General features: G+C 39.6%; 1 long non-coding RNA gene across 1 annotated transcript in view; it reads right to left on the bottom strand.

The window, feature by feature from the left end:
- The window catches only part of LOC143660921 (uncharacterized), an 84,071-nt gene extending 56,780 nt beyond the window's left edge, over window positions 1-27,291 (bottom strand). The window contains exon 1 of the long non-coding RNA XR_013164327.1: window positions 27,207-27,291. This is a non-coding gene — a long non-coding RNA (uncharacterized LOC143660921). The remainder of the gene's footprint in view (window positions 1-27,206) is intronic.
- Between the last annotated feature and the right edge of the window lie 272 nt (window positions 27,292-27,563).

The raw sequence follows: 27,563 nt of genomic DNA, 5'->3' as shown, positions 1-27,563 counted from the left end.
GCACAGCTGGAAATCCATGGCTGTCGGCCACGGGTGGCAGGACTGGCTCCACTTCACCCAATTCTGAAGTCATTAAAACCCTTATATCAATTTTTATCTTGAACAGACATCCTGTTCTTTCCCGGCACCTCTTTGCTGAGTCGCAGGCTTGCCCCACACAATTTAACACTTAATTAAAGACTGTCTTGTGTTTTTATCCAATTTTTTCTTGGGCCTGTTTTCTCCCCATCTAGATTAATCGTCCTGAAGACAGGAAGTTTCTCATCTTGCTTCTCTTGTATCCCCCTCAACAAGGAGCTCAGGGCCTAGAAGGGCTATTGAGGGGAAATCTCTTCCAACCCTAAGATTCTAAGACTTGCCATGGGATGAATGTATTTTCAAACTTCTAAGAATAAGAGTAAGAGCATTAACATGACTAAACAACTTCCGTGGCAAGCGTTAAATTAGTGAAAGTGCAGTGTTTAGTGAAGAGGAGTTTGTATGTTTCAGGACTGAGCGATGAGTTGATCATATTCCTCAGTTCATGTGGAACTGCTGTCTTTGGCCCATGAATAACCCTCTTTTTAATAATTCCTTTTTTTTTTTTTTTTTTTTTTTGGCATGGGCAGGCTCCGGGAATTGAACCCGGGTGTTAAATGGCAGGTGAGAATTCTGTCACTGAGCCACTGTTGCACCACCCTTATAATTCCTTTTCATCTCCATTCTCCAGCCTACTTTTCCTCCCCACAATAGACAACCATTTTACTGTACTTATATGTATGTGTTTCTTGAATGTTCTCTTGTTTGCATACATTTTAATGGACAGAAGTGGTATGTTACCATGCTATACATCTCCTGTTTCTTCCCTTTTCACCCAGTATCACGTTATTAAGATCTATCGATATTCCCGAGTATCTTAGTTTGTCAAGTCTGCTATGACAACCACCACACGATGGGTTAGCTTAGACAACCAGAACTTATTGGCTTATGGTTTTAGAGGCCAGAAGTGCCAAATCAGGGCATCAGCGAGGTCATGCTTTCTTCCAAAGTCAGTAGCATTCTGGTCCTGCTTACTGCAATCCTTAGGGTTCCCTGGTCACGTCTCTGGTGATGTCCTTGGTCTCCTCCTGTGGCTCTCCATCTTCGTGCTTCTTTTATAAAGCCTCCAGTAATGCAGAGTAAGGCCCATCCTGTTTCAGCTTGGCCACACCTAAATGGGTTCTTAGAAGATCCTATTCACAAATGCATCCACTCCTTAACTAAGAATACATCTTCAAAGGTTTCTATCTGCAAATGAGTTCACACCCACCCAGGAATGCTGATTAAGATGATGTCTTTTACAGGGGTTCATGACTGAATCTACTACACCAAGCAGATGTCTAGACCATTTCTCCTAAATGCTGCATGCTGTTCCATGGTCTAGACACTACAATGTACATATCCAGCCCTTCCAGGGTGGACAACTTCCCAATCCCATAAACAATGCTTCAGTGTGAACATCCTCATATATGCCCCTTACAAATCTAGGTAGGAAATTGTCTGGTACATTATGCCCAAGAACAGGAAAGCTGAGGTCAGGAGGTCCACATGTACTTGATTTGACTAAGTTTGGCCAGAATGCTCTCTAAAGAGGCCACTCCCATCCAATCTCCCACCCATAGTGCATGAGCCTCCTGAGTCCCACATCCCACCATCACCAAGCCATACTTGAATATGTTTTTGCTGGTGTTAAGAAATTCTATTGCTATATGTAGGCAGGCAAACTTGCCTAACTTGAGTAGTTAAATCTGTTATTTTTGCTTGTAGATGATATATCTGCAAGTTTTGCCAACCTGAAGGCTATAAAATATTATCTTATTATTTGTATTTTATTTCTCTAATAACTAGTTGAGTTTGAACATCTTCTTCATTTGCGTTTTAGTAATGTAGTTTCTTTATGAACTGCCAAATCCTCCCTTTCCCCACTATTCCACCCGGCTCCCTGTTTTATTTCTTATTGATTTGCAGCAATTCTTTGTAAATCACAAATATAAGTTCCCTAAAGTTTGATACTTTACAAACATGTCCTAAACTGTCTTAAACAGTTTGTCAATATCTATTTGGACAGAATTGCTCAATTTCTGTTTCATCAAATTCATCAGCTTTTCACTTACAATTTATACATCTGGGATTTGGCTTAAGAAATCCTTTTCCACCCATATGTTACAAAGATTTTCACCTACATAATGTTCTGTGAACTGTCTCCTTTAATCATTAACATTTACAGTTAAATATATGTATATGGCATTCGATGGAGAGCTATTTGACAAAGCACTGTATAATGAGCCACTCCAAACTGTAGTGTTTTAAAACAATGAACATTTCTTTGGCTTACAAGTCTGCAATTTTGGCAGGGGTCATCAGGGATGGTTTATCTTTGTGCCATGGTGTGGCAGCTGGGACAGCTTGACTGGGGCTGAAAAATCCATTTGCAGGATGACTCATTCCTACACTTGGCAAGGCAGTGCTTCCCACTGGCTGGGAGTTCAGCTAAAGCTGGGGGCTGGGGGCCTGAGTTCCTTCACACTTGGGTCTCTTCACAGGCTGTTTGGGCTCCCTCCCATTATGATGGCTGAGTTCCAAGAAGAAAAGACAAAGTCTATATCACTTTAAATAATCAGGCTTCAGAAATCACTTAGCATCCTTCCATCATTAGCCTGCCGAGATTCAAGGGGAGTAAACACACACCCCACTTCTCAATGGGAAGAGTGTCAAAGAGGCATTATAAAAAGCGCACGAGGGAGGAGACATAATGTCATGAATCTTCTTTGGAAATACAATCTGCCACAGGATCCAATTTTATTAGTAGATCATCTTTATTATTTATTAAATTCCCTTTTACACAAGTCTGCTGCTGAGCTCTTTTACTCTGTTACGCTGTGCCATTTGTCTGTTTTTTTGTAGCAATAGGCTAGTAATATGCCTTAATATTTGATAGGGCAAGTTCTCCCTCTTCAGTCTTTTTCAAAGTTGTCTCTTATTCATGAACATTTATTATTCCATACAAATTTAAAATATATCTATCAAGCTCCCAAAAAAAAATCCTACTGGAGTTTTGTTGAGATTTCCTTGTTTTTATAGGTTAATTTGGGGAGAATTACCATGTTTTTAAATTGTCATTCCACTCAAGTACACAGAAATTACCTCAACTACTTAATTCTGATTTCCTTTTACAGATTTCAAGAATTTTAGTATTTATTCTGTAGAGGTCTTATTTATTTTTGTTAATTCTTAAATATTTTATAGTTTTGTTGCTGCCGTGAATATTATTCTTTTTTGTTATATTTTCAAATCTGTTTTTGCTAGTGTTGAGAAATTCTATTGATATATATAGGCTGGCAACCTTGCACAACATAATAGTTGAATCTGTTGTTTATGTCACGTAGATGATAATATAAATGCAAATAATGATACATCCTTTCCCCCATAATTTACACTTTATTTTTCTTTATTCATAGTCTTGGATAGGAAGCTCAATATTATCCTAAAAGCAGTAGGTTGTCATAGGAGTCCTTGTCTTGTTTCTTATCTTAAATGGAATGCACCTTTCTCCATTAAATATCATTGGTGCTACAAGCTTTTCATCAAAAATAGGTATTGAACTTCGTTAAATGCTCATCTGCATTAACTGAGATAATTCTATGATATTTTTCTTCTTTAGCCTATTAAATGTGATAAACTGTATTGCTATATGGAATCATCCCTTAATTTCTGAATAAACCTAACTATAGGACTATATTAAAATGCCTTTTATATTATTAGCATTTGATAAGCTACTACAATGTTTTAATTAGGGTTTTTGTATCTGTGATAAGAGAAAGAGGCCAGTGATTTTCCTTTCTTGTATTGTTAGTATCCAATTTTGGAACAAAGATTTTGTTCAATTCAAAAATGGATGCATAGCTTTCTTGCAATGTGCTTTGAAAGATATTGCTTTTTTGTATATTTTTCACAAAAAAGAAAAAATATGTATTTCTTCTAGCCTCCAATGTTAGGGAGTAGCTAGAAGGAAAAATCTGAACTAGTGGAATGGTAACCCATGATAAACTCTGAAATCTGTTCTGTAACTACTTGTTGAAGTGTACTTTGAAAATCATTGCTTTTTCCTTCTTTTCTTCTTAAAAATGTTATATTTAACAATGGAAAAAGTAAAAAAAAAAACTGGACATACAGCTGCTGTTATTTTTCTATTTTCTATTTTGAAATGCTGGTAGAATTTAGCCATAAAACTGTCTGGACTTGGGCCTTTTTTGGGGAGGAGGTCTTTGATTAATACTTAATTTTTTAATTTATTTATTAATTTAAAAAATTAAGAATCCAAATAAACCATCAACATATATAATCAGTAATTCACAATATCATCACTTAGTTGCATATTCATAATTTCTTAGAACATTTGCATTAATTAAGAAAAAGAAATAAAAAGACAATAGAAAAAGAAATAAAACAAACACAGGAAAGAGAAAAAAAAAGATTATACCTACCAAACCCCTTACCCCTCGCTTTCATTGATCACTAGCATTTCAAACTAAATTTATTTTATCATTTGTTCCCCCTATTATTTATTTTTATTCCATATGTTCTACTCATTTGTTGACAAGGTAGATAAAAGGAGCATCAGACACAAGGTTTTCACAATCACATATTAACATTGTGACAGCTATATCATTATTCAATCATCCTCAAGAAACATGGCTACTGGAACACAGCTCTACATTTTCAGGCAGTTCCCTCCAGCCTCTCCATTACATCTTGAATAACAAGATGATATCTACTTGATGCATAAGAATAACCTCCAGGATAAGCTCTCAACTCTGTTTGGAATCTCTCAGCCATTGGCACTTTGTCTCGTTTAACTCTTCCCCCTTTTGGTGGAGAAGGTTTTCTCAATCCCTTGATGCTAAGTCTCAGCTCATTCTAGGATTTCTGTCCCATTTTGTCAGGAAGATTCATACCCCTGGGAGTCATGTCCCACGTAGACAGGGGGAGGGTGGTGAGATTGCTTGTTGTGTTGGCTGGAGAGATAGGCCACATCTGAGCAACAAAACAGACCTCTTGGGGGTAACTCTGAGGCCTAAATTTTAAGTAGACTTGACCTCTCCTTTGTGGGATTAGGTTTCATATGAACAAACCCCAAGACTGGGGGCTCAGCCTATAGCTTTGGTTGTCCACACTGCTTGTGAGAATATCAAGAATTCAACTTGGGGAAGTTGAATTTCTCCCCACTCTCACCATTCCCCAAAGGGGGCTTTGCAAATACTTTTCCACTCACTGATCGAATCACTCTGGGATTAATCAGGGCATCACTCTGGACAAACCAACAAAATCTCATGTCCTACCTGATATTCCAAGTACTTATGGTGTTCAATCAAACTATCTACATAAGTTATATTAGGAAATGCACTGGTCAAAATATAAATTTTGTAACAAATAAACATTTTTTTGCTTTAGTCTCACACATAAGGTGACATTTTAAAATATTAATTACCATCTATTTTCAGCAGCCTGCAATAATGACAACCCTTTGTTCTTCCTCATGCAAAAACATTTTTAAAATTTGTACACTTAGTCACTATTATTATACACTCTAGGCATTCCTAGATTATACCATCTCATTCTTTAACATCTATCTTTCTTTCTGATTTCAGTTATGTCCCCAGCCCTCCTCCCTCTATCATTCTCACATGTAGTTTCATTCAGTGTTTTAACATAACTGCATTACAGTTAGGTAGTATTGTGCTGTCCATTTCTGAGTTTTTGTAGTCAGTCCTGTTGCACAGTCCATATCCCTTCAGCTCCAACTACCCAATATCTTACCCTATTTCTATCTCCTGATGTTCTCTGTTACCAACGAAATATTCCAAGTTTATTCACTAATGTCAGTTCACATCAGTGGGACCATAAAGCATTTGTCCTTTTGTTTCTGGCTAGTCTCACTCAGCATAATGTTCTCAAGGTCCATCCATGTTGTTGCATGCTTCATAAGTTTATTCAGTCTTAAAGCTGCATAATACTCCATCGTATGTATATACCACAGTTTGTTTAGCCACTCGTCTGTTGATGGACATTTTGGCTTTTCCATCTCTTTGCAATTGTAAATAATGCTGCTACAAACATTGGTGTGCAAATGTCCATTTGTGTCTTTGCCCTTAAGTCCTTTGAGTAGATACCTAGCAATGGTATTGCTGGGTCATATGGCAATTCTATATTCAGCTTTTTGAGGAACCGCCAAACTGCTTTCCACAGCGGTTGCACCATTTGACATTCCCACCAACAATGAATAAGTGTGCCTCTTTCTCCACATCCTCTCCAGCACTTGTCATTTTCTGTTTTGTTGATAATGGCCATTCTGGTGGGTGGGAGATGATATCTCATTGTGGTTTTGATTTGCATTTCTCTAATGGCCAGGGACATTGAGCATCTCTTCATGTGCCTTTTGGCCATTTGTATTTCCTCTTCTGAGAAGTGTCTGTTCAAGTCTTTTTCCCATTTTGTAATTGGATTGGCTGTCTTTTTGTTGTTGAGTTGAACAATCTCTTTATAAAATCTGGATACTAGACCTTTATCTGATATGTCATTTCCAAATATTGTCTCCCATTGTGTAGGCTGTCTTTTTACTTTCTTAATGAAGTTCTTCGATGCACAAAAGTGTTTAATTTTGAGGAGTTCCCATTTATTTATTTATTTCTTCAGTGCTCTTGCTTTGGGTGTAAGGTCTATAAAACTACCTCCAATTATAAGATTTAAAAGATATTTCCCTACATTTTCCTCTAACTGTTTTATGGTCTTAGACCTAATGTTTAGATCTTTGATCCATTTTGAGTTAACTTTTGTATAGGGTGTGAGATACGGTTCTTCTTTCATTCTTTTGCATATGGATGTCCAGTTCTCTAGGCACCACTTATTGAAGAGACTGTTCTGTCCCAGGTGAGTTGGCTTGACTGCCTTATCAAAGATGAAAATGTCCATAGATGAGAGGCTCTATATCTGAACATTCTATTCGATTCCATTGGTCAGTACATCTATCTTTATGCCAGCACCATGCTGTTTCTGTGAGGTCGGTGGTTATGTCTCGTCTTCCGTTTCTGATCTTATTTATTTGCATCCTCTCTCTTCTTCTTTTTGTCAATCTTGCTAAGGGCCCATCAATCTTATTGATTTTCTCATAGAACAAGCTTCTGGTTTTATTGATTTTCTCAATTATTTTCATGTTTTCAATTTCATTTATTTCTGCTCTAATCTTTGTTATTTCTTTCCTTTTGCTTGCTTTGGGGTTAGTCTGCTGTTCTTTCTCCAGTTTTTCCAAGTGAACAGTTAATTCCCAAATTTTTGCCCTTTCTTCTTTTTTGACATAGGCATTTAGGGCAATAAATTTCCCTGTTAGCACTGCCTTTGCTGTGTTCCATAAGTTTTGATATGTTGTGTGTTCATTTTCATTTGCCTCAAGATATTTACTGATTTCTCTTGTATTTTTTTCCTTGACCCACTGGTTGTTTAAGAGTGTGTTGTTGAACCTCCACATATTTGTGAATTTTCTGGTGCTCTGCCTATTATTGATTTCCAACTTCATTCCTTTATGATCTGAGAAAGTGTTTTGTATGATTTCAATCTTTTTAAATTTGTTGAGACTTGCTTTGTGACCCAGCATATGGTCTATCTTTGAGAATGATCCATGAGCACTTGAGAAAAAGGTGTATCCTGCTATTGTGGGGTGTACTGTCCTATAAATGTTTGTTAAGTCTAGCTCATTTATTGTAATATTCAAATTTTCTGTTTCTTTATTGGTCCTCTGTCTAGATGTTCTGTCCATTGATGAGAGTGGGGAATTGAAGTCTCCAACTATTATGGTAGATATGTCTATTTCCCTTTTCAGGGTTTGCAGTGTTTGCCTCATGTATTTTGGAGCATTCTGGTTCAGTGCATAAATATCTATGATTGTTATGTCTTCATGTTGAATTGTTCATTTTATTAGTACATAGTATCCTTCTTTGTCCCTTTTAACTGCTTTACATTTGAAGTCTAATTTGTTGGCTATTAGTATAGCTACTCCTGCTCTTTTCTGGTTGTTATTTGAATGAAATATCTTTTCCCAACCTTTCACTTTCAACCTATGTTTATCTTTGGGTCTAAGATGTGTTTCCTGTAGACGGCATATAGAAGGATCCTGTTTTTTAATCCATTCTGCCAGTCTATGTCTTTGATTGGGGAGTTCAATCCATTAACATTTAGTGTTATTACTGTACGGGTAGTACTTTCTTCTACCGTTTTGCCTTTTGGATTTTATATGTCATATCTAATTTTCCTTCTTTCTACACTCTTTTCCACACCTCTTTTTTTGTGTGTGTTTTCATTTCTGTCTCTAGTGCTCCCTTTAGTATTTCTTGCAGAGCTGGTCTCTTGGTCACAAATTCTCTCAGCGATTTTATGTCTGAAAATGTTTTAATTTCTCCCTCATTTTTGAAGGACAATTTTGCTGGGTATAGAATTCTTGGTTGGCAGTTTTTCTCTTTTAGTAATTTAAATATATCATCCCACTGCTTCTCGCTTCCATGATTTCTGCTGAGAAATCTACACATAGTCTTATTGGGTTTCCCTTCTATGTGATGGATTGCTTTTCTCTTGCTGCTTTCAAGATCCTCTCTTTCTCTTTGACCTCTGACATTCTGATTAGTAAGTGTCTTAGAGAACGTCTATTTGAATCTATTCTCTTTGGGGTATGCTGCATTTCTTGTATCTGTAATTTTAGGTCTTTTATAAGAGTTGGGAAATTTTCAGTGATAATTTCTTCCATTAGTTTTTCTCCTCCTTTTCCCTTCTCTTCTCCTTCCAGGACACCCACAACACGTATATTTGTGCGCTTCATATTATCATTCAATTCCCTGATTTCCTGCTCATATTTTTCCATTTTTTCCCTATAGTTTCTGTTTCTTTCTGGATTTCAGATGTTCCATCCTCCAGTTCACTAATCTTATCCTCTGTCTCTCGAAATCTGCCATTATAGGTTTCCATTGTTTTTTTCATCTCTTCTACTCTATCTTTCATTCCCATAAGTTCTGTGATTTGTTTTTTCAGACTTTCCATTTCTTCTTTTTTTTCATTCCTTGCCTTCTTCATATCCTCCCTCAATTCACTGATTTGGTTTTTGATGAGGTTTTCCATGTCTGTTTGTATATTCTGAATTAATTGTTTCAGCTTTTATATCTCATTTGAACTATTGGTTTGTTCCTTTGGCCATAGCTTCAATTTTCCTGGTGTGATTTGTTATTTTTTGCTGGCGTCTAGACATTTAATTGCCTTAATTAGTTTATTCTGGAGATTGCTTTCACTTCTCTTACCTAGGGTTTTCTTGCTGGATGAATTTGTTGTCTATCTGTTCTTTGACATTCAGTTCAGCTTTTTCTGGACCTCTAGCTTAGGTTTTGTTTAACAGAGGATAATTTTTTGGTTCTTGTTTTCTTGTTTCTTGCCCTGCTTGTATGGTACCTCCCCCCCCCCCACCCCCACCCTTAGGAGGGTCTACGTATGTATTATAGACTCCAGCTGGGTTTTCTCAGACTAAACTGGCCTCCTATCAGGGGAAGGAGTCACCTGTGTCAGTTGTCCCTGAGGGTGAGACCCAGCAGGTTAAAAGACTTTCCTGTGAAGTCTCTGGGCTCTGTTTTTCTTATCCTGCCCAGTATGTGGCACTTGTCTGCCTGCGGGTCCCACCAGCATAAGATGTTGTGGCACCTTTAACTTTGGAAGACTCTCCCTGCTGGGGGCGTGGTGGAGACAGAGGAGAGGTTGTAGGCTGGTTTTAATGGCTTCAACTTGCCAAGCCCTGGGGTCTGAATTCCCTGAGGGAGGGATTCCACCTGAGTTGGGCTTCACCCCTCCCATGGGGAAGGCACAGGTGGGAGACAACCCTGAAAGCAGCCCGTTTCTGCCTATGCCTGGGGCAGTTGCAGCCTGAGAAGCCCTGCCACTGAATCCAGAGGCAGCCAAGCCTCCGTAGAAACACAGCCACAAAAACCTCCATTTCCTCCCCTTTCCTCTTTTTCCGTTAGCCCAATGAGTGACCTCCGCCTTGACCAGGTTCACCTGAGCTGGGGGCCTATTTTTAGTAGTCAGAATTTGTTAATTAATGCCACAATTGGTGCTTGGTTGGATTCAGCCCCTGCTGCTGTTACAGTCTCTTTCCTTTCCCCTCTGGGAAGCAGCCTGCAGGGGAGGGGCACCAGCCACCATGGCTAGGGGAACTCACAGTTCTGAGGAGGCTCTCAGCTGGTCCAGCTGGTCCAGACTGGGGTATGCTGTGTGTCCGGTCACTGATGTGGCTCCAGGAGCTGCTCTGTACTGTTTCTGGTTATTTAGTAATTGTTCTGGAGGACGAACTAAAACGCACACATTGATAAGCCACCATCTCGGCCACAACTCAATACTTAATTTTTGTAGTTCTTATTGCTTTATTCAAGTTTCCTATTTCTTCTTGCGCCAAGTAAGCATTTAATAATGTTCTATAATTTTTTTAGCTCATATAGAATTGATAAATTTAGTATGATGAAGTTATTCATAATTCAGTTTTCCTATTAATTTTATATAACTGCATCTATAGATGTTTGTTTCCACCTTGTTAATATGTATTTTGTTATTAAGTCATTTTTACTTCTCCCTGATCAGTGTTTATTAATTAACATCTTCATTAAATATTTTAAATATTAATAAGACTGTTCATGTTTTTTATATTTCCAAAAAGAAAAACAAGCTTTTGGTTGTCAGTCTTCTCTATTGTTTTTATTTTTAACATACCACTGATTCCTATCTATATTTATTCTTTCCTTCTTTCATTTTTATTTCAATTTGTTCTTTTTCCAAGTTCTTGGGCTGAATTTTAACTTATTTGATGTTAATCTTTTTATTTTCTGAAAAACACATTTAAAACAAAACTATAGATTCTCCCCCTGGCAACTGTTTTGGCTATGTCACACTTCATTGGATACTAAGGATTCTTATTGTCATTCAGAATTATTATTTTTATTAATTTCCCTTGAATTCATTAGGAATTTGACAAGTAAATATACCTTTTAATCCAAGAGCTTATTAGTAATATTATTTCATTTCCAGACCTATAGGATTTTCTAACTTTTAGTTTTATAACATCGTGGTCAGAAATCATAATCTGTATAATAATCATTCATTAAAATTTATTGAAGTTACCTTTGTGGCCTAGGATATGGTCAGTTTTTACAAATGTTTCCTGTATATTCAGAAAAAAATGTGTATTCTTTACTGCTGGGTGGAGATAATTATTCAAATTATCTTTATCTCTGCTTACTTTTGTTTCATTTGAACAACATCTCTAATGCAGGTGTGTTAAAATAACTACATTTATAGTTTTCTCCAAAAAAGAGTATTTTGTAGATGAACAAACAGGCAGCCAAGAACAATCCGCAGATCTCCTGAAATCACTTGGGGATTCCATGGCAGGAGCATAATGAAAATCCAAGGCCTCCATTCTATCTCAGCTTTGACTGCTGCCTCCAAGGTGCTCTATGAGTCTTGGCTGCTTCATCTGCCAAGGAGGAAACCATACATCTAACTGTGTAGAGGCGGGGCTGACTCTGATGTGCCCTTCAGAAGCTTTCCACCTCCAAGATCTGCATCTAAATCAGGGATTGACACAAAGTCTCCATCCCTGCACCCATGGCAACTGTCACCAATTAAGGCTTTCATCACCAATTAAGGTTTTCTTTAGGTAACCCTCAATCTGTTGAATGAGCTTTTTTTGGCAACCCTGGTATCAAGTCAGATAAATACCACTCTGACTCTGATACTAAAAAAACTGAGAATGGGGCCACGGTGGCTCAGCAGGCAAGAATACTTGCCTGCCATGCCAGAGCACTCAGGTTCGATTCCCCGTGCCTGCCCATGTAAAATAAAATATTAAAAACAAAAAAAAACTGAGAACAATACCTGACCCTCAGGTAGCAAAATCAACCTAAATGATCAACATTACTTCCTGATTTATTACAAATCCCCTAACTCATGGGCCACTCCACTCCCAACTCTTCTAGTCACATGAAAACATCTAAGTGTAAATTTGTAAGAATCCCCAAAGGAGTCCTATACTCTTCAGAATGAGCAAGAGGAATGATTATTAGCACCCACTCTTCAACCTGGAATCTTCTACATGTCTTAACTGTTGAGAACTTAAATATACCAAGATCAACTGCAGGTTCTTTTTCTTGGCCATAAGTATGTTTTGGTTTAAGTTGGTCTACCAGTCAGGAAGGTTAGTCATAAACAGCAGAAAAGTATTTCACTGAAAGGATATTGAGCAGCTCAAAACTCTTCAGACTGGAGAATGAGGCTCAGAAAACAGGCAGGTACAAAAGAAAGTCAAACTTCTAGAACCCCCAGTCAGAATCCCTGCAGACACAGTTTTGAAAATTCACCTCAGCCTGTGCTGCCACTGCATATAACTTCATCACTAATGTGTTACACCACATGGACACCACATGTCCCTGCCACTGCTGCTGTCACCACCACTCAAAGGATTCTGTACTGTCCCTGCTTCTTGGCCTCACCAGCTCTCATTTCAGAGCTGCGGTCAGAGTCATCTGATCACCAGAGCTTGGAGCACTAACTTGCATCCCAAACACCAGTGGGGTTTAGGAGAGCAGGTATCTGGCTTGTCAGGTTTCTCTACTGACTGGCTAGCTCTGCTTGCACCAATAATCACCGAAATAGGAAGGAGGTTCTGATGCAGTACATACCCAAAAGGACAAAAACCATCAAGCTGCTAATACGAGGCACCTCACTAGACTTCCTAGAGTCCTTCAGAGAGGGCACAGAACCAAGAATAATTTGAATCAGTTTGGACCCTTTTCTTACCTGAAAGGAAAAGGACTATACAACCCATTTCATGGTTGACATAAGGATTCGATGAAATTATATATGTCTGAGGCAATTAGTAAATTATAAAGTGCTATACAGATGTTCCTGAGTTCACTTCTTCATTCACTCTACACACTTCTTCCTAATCTCCATCTGGTGCTGCTCTGTCATGTAAATCCCACCTTCCCCTTCAGCCTTCAGGATGATGACTTTGCCTCTTACTCCACAGAGTTCAGAAAATCCATACAAAAGGAACTCCACCAGCTTCCTACCACCAAATTGCTTCATTCTCTCCTCCTTCGCTTTCTGTTTCCATGGAGATAGCTCTTTCCCCTATAGGGTCACTCTTACCCTGGATAACTAGATCAGTCCCTTCCTGCCTTTTCCAGAATTTTCCATTATAAGTTACTTTCTCCCTATCTTATATTTTTCTATTCTTTCTCTCTACTAGATTTTTTTTCAACCTATTACCTCCCATATTGCCCTCCCTACCTGACCCCAAAACTACATTCCCTTTTAGCTGCCATTCATTCTTTCATCTCTCCTTCACAAATGTCTCCAGAGTTTCCTACACTTACTTCCTTCACTTCTTTATTTCCCATCCACCCCTAAGTCCATTCCAGTCTGACTCCCAACACTTGTCTCCACCAAGTATGATTTTGTCAATTCTCCAATGACCTCCATGTTGCTAAGACCAATTCTTCCCTTCATGTGATCTCTCAGGAGCCTTCTACATGTGACTACTCCACACTTCTTGAGATGACACCCTTCCTTGATTTCCAAGATACTATCTTCTCCTGGTTTACCTCCCGTCTCTGGATGTTCCTTTTCAATCATCTTAACCAGCTCTTGTTCCTCCACACAGCCGTTAAAAGGTGATTCCTTTTCCCCCTTCATGCCTGCTACATATATATCATTAATACCTAAATCCTATCCATTCCACCTCATAAATATTTCTCAAATCTGTGTACCATAACACTCACTGTCTTAGGCCCAGCCCTATCTTGTACTGCAAAAAAAAAAACTTTTAACTGGTCCATATATCTTGTTCCTTTTCCTGAAACCAGGACTTCACTTAGACTGTAGAAGTTGTGCATTGGATGACTCCAAGGAGTCCCATTCACCTTGAAGACTTCAAATCTGTAAAGTTACTACAATGATTTGGCAGCAAACTGCCTTTTTACAAAAGTGGCTTTTTCTAATTAGCAAGGAATCATCATATCCACTAGCATCAGGGCTATCTGAGACATATTTTCCCTGTCATCCTTTGGATATCTTAAGTGACACTTGGGAACAAGTCTTCTTGACCTGGCAAACTAGGCTACATCTCCCATCAAGCACCTTCGAATACCATTCCACACTTTGCCCTCATGGCACTTACCATAATTACAGATATACATTTGTGCAATTATTTGTGACGAGTCTATCTCCTCTGATGGACTGAAAGCTTCCAGGAAATAGCAACGGTTTCTGGAATGTTCTACCCCATACCTCCCCAAATGCACATAGAGGGCATACTCAATTGAGAAGTGACAAATTTATAAAGGATTGAACAAACTTCTCTTGAAAGCAAGCAAATAACATTGATAGGTATTTGGAGTACTCATGTGTTTCCTGAAGACAAGTGGAAACGATGGCTAATATGTCTTGAGCTCCTGCTAGAAGTCAGAACCTGTTCTAAGCCCTTTATGTATACTATTTCACTTAATCATTAAAACAGCCTCATTTTACAAATTTACAAAAAAAAAAAAAAAGAGAGAGACTTAAGTTTTAGAGGAGTTAAGTAATTTGCGGAAGATTCAAATTAGTAAATGGAAGACCTGAGATTTGAACCCAGGTAGTTTTATGCCAGAGCTCAGGCTCCTAATCGATCTGTTCTTGCTGCCTTCTGATGTGGGTTATTAAATATAAAAGGAATAAGTCTAGTACTGAACCAACAAGACATACTCCAAAGAAAGACCCCAAAATTTTTTTCCAATTAAAAATGTCTCTCCTGAATTTATTGTTTGATCTATCAGGCAACTTTGCAGGGCTCAGTTTATATTTAAGAAAAGAGTGAGAAACTTCAAAGGGGAACCAAGGAAAGAGCCTGCTTAAAACAAGTTCTAAATTCATATCTATGAGAGAAGCATAAATTCCCTTCCATCTTCCAGTCTCTGAAAAGTTGACCCTATCCCTTTCCAATCATATATAAAACCTATAATTCAAAGAGTGGTAAGAATTGCTCCCTGAACAATAATAAAAATGAGAGGAAGATTAAATTACTTTATTTGCTATAGCTGGTGAATCAGGTGCAGAAACTCCCCACCTAAAACTTGTGTAGGGCTCAGAAGTTTCTACTCGTGAAATCGTCACTTGACTTATCACCACTTGATCAATAACCAAAAAACTTCCAGGTATCCTAAATAGCTGACTCTTAGCCAAACTGAGTAATTCCTATATCATCACCTTTAGTCTCCTTTCCCTGCTGGTCTAGAGTCCTAATCATTTAACTGGAAACCCCAGAGTGACTGCACCTTTGGCAAGGATACTAATTAGGACTTCTTTGGCTGCAAGCTAGATTAAGGCCCATAGGAGAATGGGTTATCAAGTCTCTGGGAGAGCATCATCACTCCCAAGATAGGGACCACAGAAACTCTTCTCTTCGATCTTTTACCTCTGCTTCATTCTGTGCTCTCTTATTCTTCCCTCTCTCAGCAGACAGGCTTTCTCTGTCTCCCTAATACATGCATGGAGAAAGGAGCCATCAATAACCCAAGAGTTTACATTGTTTCCATTCGAGAGATGGCCTGAATGAAGGTGGAATTTGTTAGTGCCAGGTTTTAATTCCTGGAGAACTTGGATTTGCTCATCTTAGGTGAAGCACCAACCTGACCCTCGTCTGAGACTGGGGAAGCAGTTACATGTGATATTACCTTGTCTGTTCCCACGGTAACCATAGCAACAGAGTAAGAAGGGAGTTCCCATACGAAAGGATAGAGGCTGTTCAGACAATATGGTAGGTGTCCACCTCAATAAATTCTCTACATAGAGATGCCAAGATTTTCTATGCATCCTCTCATCTGATAATTAATTACTGTTCTCCTTCTAGAGGTCCTACAATGTGCTAAGTGCTGAGGAAAGCAGTGAGTAATACAGACACAGTTCCTATTTTCATAAGTTTATAGTCTAGCAGGAAAGACAGTTAAACAAGTAATCACAAAAAAAAAGTGTAGTAGACAGGCTTTACAGTGATTATATGGACACTTTATTTAAATATGCCCATGGTTAAGCTAACCAAGATATCCATTTTTGGTGGATCTAAGTGTATTGCTTATTTTATTAAATAAATTTTTTTTAATTTTTTTTAAAAAGTATGGTAGATGCAACCATAAGATACCTTGCCATGCAAGCAAGAGAAGGGGCACTTAACTTCATATGGGAGAATGAGGAAGGGCTTCCTGGAGGCTCCTCCTCTACTCCCTAGATGTTCCTTCTCTTCCAGCTAAACAGCTCTCATCTGTTGTCTGAATATAACTAACTCTCTTTTAAGCAACTGTCTAAATTTTCACAGTTTCAAGCCTATAGACAGGATGGACATCCAGAAGGGGACTTTTCCAGAGATCACATATAAGAAATGAAACCCGTTAGGACCATGACACCATGAGGTTAGTTACCGTGAGAGCTGCCATCACTGTGAACAAGCCTGCAGGCCATGAAGACGGCCCAAATTCTCCCCTGCCAGACAGGGAACAAGAACGATCCAAGAATGATCCTCGGCCCAGAGCACCAGACAACCAGGACCCCACCTCCCATCCTGGAGACCACCTCTCAGCCTCATCAATACAAAAGGACGTCAGGAGCTTGAGCCCACAGGGCCTCCAATTAAGAGTGCCCTCCGGGGACTACTGACTCACAGGCTGCAAAGGCATTTGCTCCATTTTTCTCATTCATCCTCTAGTGAGCAGAGTCACCAAGTGAATAATTATGGACCACCTATGGTGTGCCGTCCTTTGTACAAAGCAATAGAAACCACAGTCTTTGCCCTAAACGAGTATACACTCTCCCTGGGGAGACAAGATTAACACCCAGGAATTTATGCAAGAAGGAATTGTGAGCAGAGATTTGTAAAGTCCTGGTTTCTGCACTGAGACAGTCAGAAAGGTATGGAGGGAAATGTTTCTAAGTGAGAGCAGAGCAGAGAGGTTTGGGCCAGCAATCTGGGACTCTACTCCCCTCTGCTGTTTCCCTGCAGGCAAAAGATCACTGTAGCAACAGGGGAGGAAAGAGGACAAATGAATAGGAGGAGAATTACAGGGCATAAGGGCAAAGGAAAAGGGGAACAATGACACTACACTAGTAAACCCAAAGCTGTTGACACAGGACATGTCTAATTATGACAACTAATATTTGTGCAGTGTTTTGCACTGCACTTACACAGGGACTATCTCATTGGGTTCCCCCAACAGTCCTGAGAAATACGTTATCCTGGCTTTATAGATATGGAAACTGAGCCCCAAAAGAGTGTGAATTTCTCACTAACAAAGCTGACGAGGACAGCACGAGGACCCAAAACCCTGACCATCTGACTCTAACACCATCCTCTTTCCTTTAGACCACTGTGGTCTTCAGAAACAGTAAGTGTTTTAATTAGACACAGGGGAAGCTGATTTCCAATTATGCTTCCCACGACTGCAATCCCTTATCACTCCTGCCACCCTCACCTCCCTGCACCCCACCCCCCACCCTGCACATGCACACACATGCACACGAAACTACAGGTCAGTGGAAAGTCATTTTATTGTTTCCTCAAAAACTTGTTATTATTTATTTGCCAAGAACCTCAATGGGATCTTTGTGCTGCCAAACATCTTGTTCTAGGAACCAAAGGGGCAGTGTTGGGAGAAGAGGAGGCTCATGCCATCCTCATCCTCCCCTGGAGATTTACCTGTAATCACGGACCTAGGTGTGGTAGGTAGATACAAGGAAGCTCTCAAGGACCTTACTATTGAGCTGGAGACATGATGCATCTGTCAGTAAAGTAATATCAGCGACAACAATATCAGCAAACACTTCTTGAGTGCTTACCATGCACTGAGCACCTTGATAAGCACTTGACATCCACAATCTCACCTAATTTCATCACTAGCTAATCAGGAAGGTTCAACTCTTCCATGGGAAACTGAGGCTCAGAGCAGTGAATTATCCTGCCCAGAATCAACATCCAGCAAGAAACACACATCCAGCAGGACTCAAACAAGCCTTGTCTGACTCCAAGGACCAAGCTGTTAACCACTATAAACAGTGCTTCTGTGTTTGATAAATACCCAAGGTGGGAAATAAACCCCAAAAAATTGATACACCTAATGCCAGCCATTATCTGGAGTCATGAGAAAAAGTCTTCAAAGAAGAGACAAAACTGATGCAGTGTTCTTATAAGAAGAGAGAGAACAGACAAGCAATCTGGGTTATATGCAAGAAAAATGCTGGGAGGGAAGGTAAAAGCAAACCTGAGGAGGTCAGAGAGCACAGGGTTTGTGGAGGGAAGGGGGGAGATTGCAAACAATGCAAATAGTGCCATGGCTGTTGTAACCCTTCAGGCTAACAACTTTAGCACCAGAAACAGATAGACAGGTGGCAAAGAAGAACAGAGAAAAGAGGAAAGGACACCAGAGGCACCAGGGTTAGCTTTGAAAATGTATGATAAGGCTTTAAGAAATGGGTCCCAAAATTCGATTGTTCAGCTCTCAGGTACTTGGGGCAAAGTGTCTATCCCTGCAGTGGCTTTCTCTGAATATTCCCAGTCACTTCCCTTAGAACCAAGTGGGAGGAAGGAAAATAGGCTTCAGCAAAGGTGAATTAGTGGCAGGTTGCAGTCAGTTTAGTATCTCCCCACTGCACTGGATTCTCCCCTCAAGGAAAATGACCCAGCTCCTGGAGTCATGCAGTTTTCAGTCTTACTCAATTCCAGGACATCTGTGCATTGCAAAATAGCATGAAGAGCTGCCCGCAAACCATTCAAAGCCCTAAAACAGGGTAGCCAGACACTCGGGGAGCCCACTTCCTGCTGCGCCAGGTGGACAGTCTGTCTCACTAGGAGTGGAAAGTGTTCGCCAGGCCTTGTAAACGCACACCAGTTGTGTAGATTCCCCAGGAATCCTGCTGCCAGTCACAGAGGACAGCATCCTGATCTTCATTTGGAACGTGCAACCTCTGAAAATCAAAATTACAAAGCAAAAAGAACCTGTCGCCCAAAAATTGAAATGACTACTCCATGGGGGGAAAAGATGTATTTATGCAAATTCCTCTAAGGCTCTATATTTCTCCATTAAGAAATCCTGGTTCAGGAGTATAATTTTAAACTGTTCAGTTCTAAGCTTTTAAAAATTACACACACACACACACACATCCATATTTACCTAGTCCAATATAATGGTTTTATTTAAAATATATGACAGCAACCACAAAATTGAAATTCGATCTTTCAAAAGGTTTTTTGTATTCCTTTAACTGAAAACAGCTTCGCAATAAAAAGATCCAGTTTTACCAGTGAGCCCAACCCAAAATAGTTACCATGGCCTTAAGGGCTATTATCCCATTTAGATGAAGGGTTTAGGACATATAAATGCTCATTAATATGACTAAATATATAATGTGATTTATAAAGTGCCCCTTGCCAGGGCGCTCATGGCATCCTACAATTACACAGCCCCAATTAAAACATCCTAGAAGCCTAATAGACTTGCTCTGAAAGAAACCGCCCTGCGAAAGCCTGACCCACCCTACCAAAAAATCCTGACAGAGGGGGTTCTATGTCAAGGTGGCAACAGCAGAAGGGATTTTCAGATGGATGGAGAACATTTTCTATTTCGCACGTTTTCAACTCAAATCCTGTCAAACTAAACAGAAATGAATAATAAGCTCAAAGTAAAGAAGTATTAACAAGGAGTGTTGCCTGGATATCCATTTCAGGTTTTCGTAGTAAATTTGGCATTTGCTCATTGCAAGTACACACTGACAAGTTCTCAGCTTAGAAGGAATCTTTCTGTTCCAGAGACCGAGTGGGAGTATGGAATTTGGAATCCTTCTTTTAACTTCAGTCACCTCAACCCCAAGTTACTCCTCCAAAATCTGCACGGTCTCAGCTAAGTGCCTATGTGTATGTGTGTGTATGTGTGTTTTGCAGGATGGTGATGTGGGAAGTGATAAAACTATCTTTTATTAGTTTTATCATTGCACAATGGAAAGCTATCTCTCAAAATTTAACTTCCTCTCCTTGATGTCAATGTTCACATGAAATTTCCAAAAGATCTAAGCATTTACTAAACCAAATGCTTTCAAAGTCTGCTCAGTGCAGACCTGAGTGAAACATGAGCACTTTCCCTGTGTATTCTGAAGAAAAAAAAAAAAAACAGCATGCAGTAAAGAAGAAAAATAAAATCTATTCCAAGAGAGGTGCCATAAATGCTCTGTTCTAGCCCACGACTCATTCACATCAACTGAGCAAAGTTTCTGTTAATATTAATACTTAAAATGCTGGTGAGGATTCAGCCAGACAGGTACTCTCTGACTGCCAGGGGAAGAGTGAATTGTTTGAGCCTCTCTAAAATCCAATCTCCCAATAGCTACCAAGAGCTTTTAAAATGTCCAGATCCTTTGATCCTCTTCTGGAAATGCATTCTAAAAAAATCACAAAGAGATTAGCACACTAATGCTCACTGCAGCATTGTCACTCCAGAAAGAGATGGGAGATGACCTGATTTTCAACAATAAAAGAATAGTCACATAAATTATGGTAAATCCACAGAGAAAGTCTTAGAATGCCCTTTAAAAAGGCATTTTAATGTCTACTGAAAAAACATGAAATAATATTTGAATAAATGGAAATAAGAATTGTGTCCTTGAATAGGAAGTCTGTGCAGTGTAAAAATGTCAGTTCTCTCCATCTTATTCCATAAATGCAATATTATCTTCGCTAAATCACAAGGGTTTTGTTGGGAGTGTAGAAACATGGAAAAATGATTTCAAAGTCATCTGGAAAAATGGTTCATGTGAAAAAAGCTAAAAAATATTTTTTGAAAAGAAAGAATATAGCAAGGGTAGTTCTAGACCTCTCAGTTATGAAAATACATTGTGATGCCACAGATTAAAACATTATGATACAAATGTGGGATTAGACAGACCGTTCAATGGAATAGGATAGAAAGTTCAGAGAAGACCAAAGAATTCAATATATGTTAAAAGTGGCATTTCAAATCAGAAGGAAAGGGGTAGATAACGCAACAAATGAAAAAGCTAGCTAGATGCTTTGGAAAAATCTTAAACTAGAACCTTATATCTTTTGACTTTAACACGAAAATAATATGATGTTAACAGGAAATATAATCATTTTTTTTAACTGCTAATAGAAAACATAGGTGAACTGTTTAGATTACCTTGGAATAAGCTAGCCTCTTCTTAGCATGAAATAATTTTTAAAAGACTAAGTCCAATTACATAGCATTTTAAATTGCTGTCAGTAAACAAAGTAAAAGTAAAAAATTTGTGGAAATATTTCCAGCACATATGACAAAGAGCTAATTTCCTGAATATTTAAAGACTTATATTGATAAGAAACTTTCCAGCAGTAGGATAGAAAAATGCACCAAATACACAAACAGTAGTTTTTAGAATAAGAAAAGCAAATGACCAATAAACATGTGAATAAATGCACTAGTCTCACTGATGATAAATGCATGCAAATTAAGACAAGAATAACAGCCCTTTTTTCATTTTTCTTTTATAATTTTAGTCCTCATTATTGATAAGAGTGTGAGAAATCAGAAAGCTCATGCCCGGCTGATCAGAATATAAATAAATAAACATTTTTGGAGAGCAATGTGCCTGTATCCTTCAAAATTTTCAACGTGAATCCTCCCCTTACCCCAGCAGTTCCATTTCCAGAAATTAATTCTACATAAACACTCACACTTGTGCACAGAAATACATGTGCAAGGATGTTCAGTGCAGCACTGTTTATAATACCAAAAACTGGAAACTACTTAAATGGCCATGAATAGGGATTTGGGTAAGAATGAGATTTCTATTAAATACATACTAGAGGCAAAGCAGGCAAGACTTAACTCCTCTGATCCCAAATACACTCTCCAAGGCTGCAGAGTACCTCATAGCACTTTAAAAGAGGGAGGTGCATTTATGTGCAGCACCGTAAAAGATATTTAAAACGCTGAGAGCAAAAAAAAAAAAAAATGCTGAGAGCAAGAATAATAATGGAAAAATGTATAAATAATATGAACAAATATTCTATATACCTAGGTGTACAAAACAAATGACAGGAGGGAAACACAAGAAATTGTTAGAACTGAATATGTCTAATAAGGGGAATGAAGGAGATCAGAAGAGAGGGAGCCTAAAAGTTTACTCTTCATTCCATATCCTTCATATCTTTTACATTTTTTTTACAATGAACATGCATCATTGTTTAAACTACGAACTAATAAAAACAGTGAAGTTTTAAAAATTAAAATATAAGCATTTTCATATTCATCAATTTTTTCATACAGTCAGGGAAGTCATGATCATGCAGTATAAAAGAAATAAGGAAATTACATAATTATATAGATAGTATGTTCTCAAATATTTTAAAATACAATCTAAATATGAGCATAGAAAAAAGTGCTGGCAGAAAACATGCTAAAATGGTAATAATAATTATCTCCAGTAATAATGTTACAACTTATTTTTCTTTGCCTCTTTGTATTTTTTATTTTCAAATTTTAAAAAATTAATAATATATAATAATCAGAAAAATTGCAATGATCATTTTGGAATTTGCTTGGCAAATTATTATATATCCTACACAAGACTAGGAATCATGGGGAGAGAAAACTTGGCCACAGACCCATCCCTCAATTAATTTGCAGTTGTACTGATGAATCTGTACATGAAATTAAAGCCACTGAAGACCAAGGGGGGACAACAGACAGTCGAGTACTAAATTAAATATTATCAAATGCCAAAATGTACAGAACAAACAATATGATCAACGGAACAACAGAAAGGTAGCAAGCAATGCTGGTCTTGACTATTAGTGTCTCCCTAATCAGACAACCAGGAAACAGCATTGAGCCATGATCTGGGAACTCTCCTTTGCAAAGACAGAGACAGAACTATACATCAGGAGCTCCACTTCCTCCAAATATCTCTTCACTCAATGATATTCAGAATTTTACTATTAAAGGTTTATTACCTTATTTTATTGTATTTATACCTATTAAAGAGCAGATGCACTGAGCAGTGCCAGCCAGCCCTTCATATTGGATGGCAACAGTTTCCCGGTGCCAATGACAGACATCATTAATCAATCTCGGCACTTCTGCCTTACAAGATAATTGCAGAATCCTTCTCAGCACAACACTCCAAGCAGCCACTACCAATTAGCAAAGTTAGGGTGTGAGTGGGAAGCCATTTGCCGTCCTTTATTGAAAGTGATAGTAATACTAGACTTACATTTAAGTAAGAATTAAGAATTTGACAAAGCTCTAACATATCCATTATCTCATTTGAGCAGATACTATTTTCTTTTTCTTCATGCCAAAATGGAGGAGTTAAGTGTTTCCTCCATTTTTTCATACACATACCACTCTGAAAAGGGAGGTCCCAGATTCTAATGTGGAATCCAAATCTCATTCCAAGCCCACTGTTATTTTTTATATCAATTTAAAGTGGTTGCCCCTATCAATTCTGAGAGCCAGTTTGGAGAGGGGACAGTTTGAGGGTCTTGGAAGGCGTTGAGGATCAGGAAAGAGCATGCCCAAAAACACCAAAGATGTCCGAACCCACAGGCTGTGATCATAAAGGACACCACGATTTTACCAAAAGGTGGTTCTTGACCCTGGGGGGCAAGTACACATACTCAGGTTCCCAATCACAACTGGTGTCCGACATTGAATTCCACCAGGAACCATCCCATTAGCCAGTGGCCCCTGCCACAGGAAAGCCAGACAGGGATCGAGCTGTAGAGTTGAGTCTCTGCTCCTCAGGCTGATGCACTACATGGGAGGCTCACCTTGGGCAAGCCAGCCCCCTATCTGCTCTCCAGGCTCAGAAGGACCGGGAGCCCTGAGGTCCTCCCAAGTTCCAAACACCCAGTGGAAAGAACATAATCTAACAGGCCATTTTCTCCCTTGGAGCTTCAAACTCAATTCTCACATGCCTGGGCTACTCCATGATGTGATGTTCCTCTCATCTGGCTCCATTTGAAGGCACACGTTAAGGTTCCCTTCTACAAACAAGGTCTTCCCAGGGGAGGTGGGGGAGCAGGGTCCACAGACACCGATCCCCTCACCCTCAGTCCAACCCAGCCCGATATGGGAAAGCGCAGCAGTCCTGAAAGTGTTTTAAAACACCAGAATTAAATGTGTTGAATATGAGGTTAACATACGGATGGATTCTTGACTTTAAAAGGTTAGGTTTTCACAACAAACATGTGTTGCTATAGAGACGGAATAAGCCTATGTAAACTTCAGGCATTCATATTCATAGAAACTCCTGAAGCAAGACCAAATGTTGGCCTTGACATTCCTTTTCTTGCCAAGTTCCAAATAGTACACAAATTATGCCAAAAATAAATGGATGTGACTAAAACAAGCTTAGAGCATTCAATTAAAAAAAAAGTTTTTACCTTGAGGGCCACATTTGTTGATAGTGGAGCTGGGTGTCTAAGGCATATGTGCCCCCTCCATAAATGCATCTGTTTTATTTACACTTCCTAAAAGACCGGTATGCACATTTTTTTCCATAAACTGCACAACTGCTAGTAATCACGTATCATTTCAATCTGTGCCCCAGTTCTATTTTAACACTCTGTCTCTTCCTTTTTGTTTGTTTTCTATTAAACACATACTAGAGGCAAAGCAGGCAAGACTTAACTCCTCTGATCCCAAATACACTCTCCGAGGCTGCAGAATTGCCCAGCAAGCTTTTGCATAGATGACACCTCCAAGGTCTGCAAGCCCAGGGTAAATCCTATTATAAGCTCAGGGATGTCAAATTAGTTTCTGCTATTCACCTTCTTTCTCGTGACCCCTTTCCCAACCCTCCAGGACCAAACTCCAAACCCCCTACCTCTCCTTCACGAAGGTCAACTTGTATGATGGCTGTGCTCTGCCCTAAATCTCCTCTATCTGGTGCTGGAAACTTGCTGCTAATTACTGTAGTCACACTTCTTAATTCAACAAGCTCCAGGCGGCTGCCCGGCATCTCTCCAGGGGTCTGGGTCACCAGCTATCTCACACAGGTCAGTAAATCGGCATTTATTTCCTGATAGGACATGGCGTTGTGAGGTAGCTGTCCCAACATGAATGGTAATCAACAATAATTACAAGTGATACACCCATTCTGACTCATACGACAGTGTCAAAAAAAAAAAAAATCCAGGAGGGGGGTTGGGAAGAGGAGGTGGCAGTGGCAGGAGAGAGAATGCGCTGCTTAGCCAAGACAGGTAAGTTTTTCACCGCCACTCAGAATTTCTGGAAGATAATGTATGCTTTGCACTCTTTTAATTCACACAGAAGAATATCCATGTTTCGGCCACAATAGTAAGCAGCGCATTTGAATTTTCCATAAAGGAAGGAAATGCTACCCCTCAAAGACCGAATCCCTTCATCGTGGGGTCCCGGGAGAGCAGCGGGTAAGGGAGCAGACCACAGTCAACGCCCAGGAAGCCATCGTGCCTGTTTCATGGGGGGGTGCAAACTGCCAATATCAGAAACAGAAAATAAACTACAACCGACCCTCTGTCTCCCAGAAATGTTTTAACTGATCTACATAAGTTGCTTATTGCCCACCAAGATATTTGGCCTTAATATTTAATCTTCCCCTCTGTACCGCTGGCAGCCCCAGCCAGCCACTACAAATCACAGAGCCTTGCTGGGCAAAAGGAAGCCCTAAGCATCCTGCACAGATCATCAGACCCCACATCGAGACTCAGTGTGGCTGTGTTTTAACCAGGATGGGGACTGTCCGGTACGCTCACCTTTCTCGCCATCACCACCATCATCCCTTGGTTATGGCCATCTTAAAGCACAAGTTCCCCAGAAGCACACCCTGAGATGATGACTCACTTGCCAGGAACATATAAATGAATGAAGTGCTCCCAGGTGAAACTGGGAAAGCAGAATACGGACAGGGAAAGAGATCAACCTAGTACAATTCTAGGCAAAGTCCATCTTCCATGTGATTGTACGGGGAGCTCTGGAGCATCAGTTGTCCCAGGTGGATGCCTTTCTTATTCCTGCAAGGTTAGTCATTTGCTACTGGCCCCTCAGGGCATCTGGAACCCCCGGGCACTTTCTGGCTTTCTGTGCTCTAACCCAAGCACCCCTACTAGCCCACGGGTCGTCTTCTGAGGAAGGCTGGAGGAGCCAGACTGCAAGCAAAGCCAAGCAAAGCAGGCAGCTGGACACACAGACCTGTAAAGGGACCCCAGGGTCTGGGTGGGGCACCAAGAGTGTCAATCACACCCCCAGAGAAATGAACATCGTAGTATTTTGACATTAATTTCTTTAAATAATTCTTTTCTCTCTCTTTCTTTTTCCCTCTCTCTGTTTCGCAATTTGTTTTTTATTAGAGCAGTTGTAGGTTTACAGAAAACTCATGCAGCAAGTACGGAGCTTCCCCACACACACACAGCTTTCCCTACGATTAATATTTTGCATTGTATGATACTCCCATTACAATTGATGAAACAATATTATGATTATACTATTAACTTTGACCCATAGTTTAGCGTTCATTCTTTTTGTTGTACAGTTCTGTGGTTGGGTTTTTTCCTTTTTAATTTTTATTCTGATAACATATTCAACCGAAAATTTCCCATTTTATCTACTTTCAGATATACAATTCAGCAGTGATAATTACATCTGCAATGTTGTACCACATTTACCCATATTCATTACCATCTTAAAACAATTCTTAATCTGAAAATCTTAGAGAAGCAGGTGTGACTGGGAGAAAGGAAAACAATTATATCACTGACTTCACCTACTATATCCCTCCCCCATGATAACAGCAAAATGTATAGCCTGCTTATCAGGTGTCACACCTGGACCGGGAATAAGAAGAGCATAAGATGTGGACACCTTGTATGTCAGAGTGTCGTGTCCCCAAGCACCTACAAGAAACTTAAAGGACCATTTTATTCACCTTTCCACATGAAAACCCCCCGAGTATGATTATCCAACGCCCCCAGGGTGGCAAAATATTAAGAGACTGCTGTCCCTTGTCCAAGACAACCTCTGCCCTCTGATGACCCTGCTGCACCAGCATCTTACCTATTCTGACATTTCAGGGGAATAAAAGAAATGAAGAGCAGGAATTGCAAAGAGGCCAGGCTGCTCCGCATGAATGCTTCAGAGCAGGAACCAGCTCTGACTGATTTCTAGGGGCTGTTACGCCCCACACAGAAACAACAACATGTTCCCTTGCCTGCCTACACCCCCCACCCCCCACCCCAAGCAGCTGCCAGGGGAGGCCCTTCACACTCAGAGCTGTTCTCAAGGAACAGCAGGGCCCAATTTGCCCGCTGTTGAGCAGGGCAATAGATGGAATTTCAGCTCCCCAGCTCAGGGATATTTCTACGTTCCAGTCCCTGGAATCCCAGCCAATATGTGGCCTCTAGTTAACATGCC

The sequence above is a fragment of the Tamandua tetradactyla genome, chromosome 17 (assembly GCF_023851605.1).
Source record: "Tamandua tetradactyla isolate mTamTet1 chromosome 17, mTamTet1.pri, whole genome shotgun sequence".
NCBI classification, from domain to species: Eukaryota; Metazoa; Chordata; class Mammalia; order Pilosa; family Myrmecophagidae; genus Tamandua; species Tamandua tetradactyla.
The sequence above is the reverse complement of the archived record's forward strand: the minus strand, read 5'-3'. Positions and strand labels throughout refer to the sequence as shown.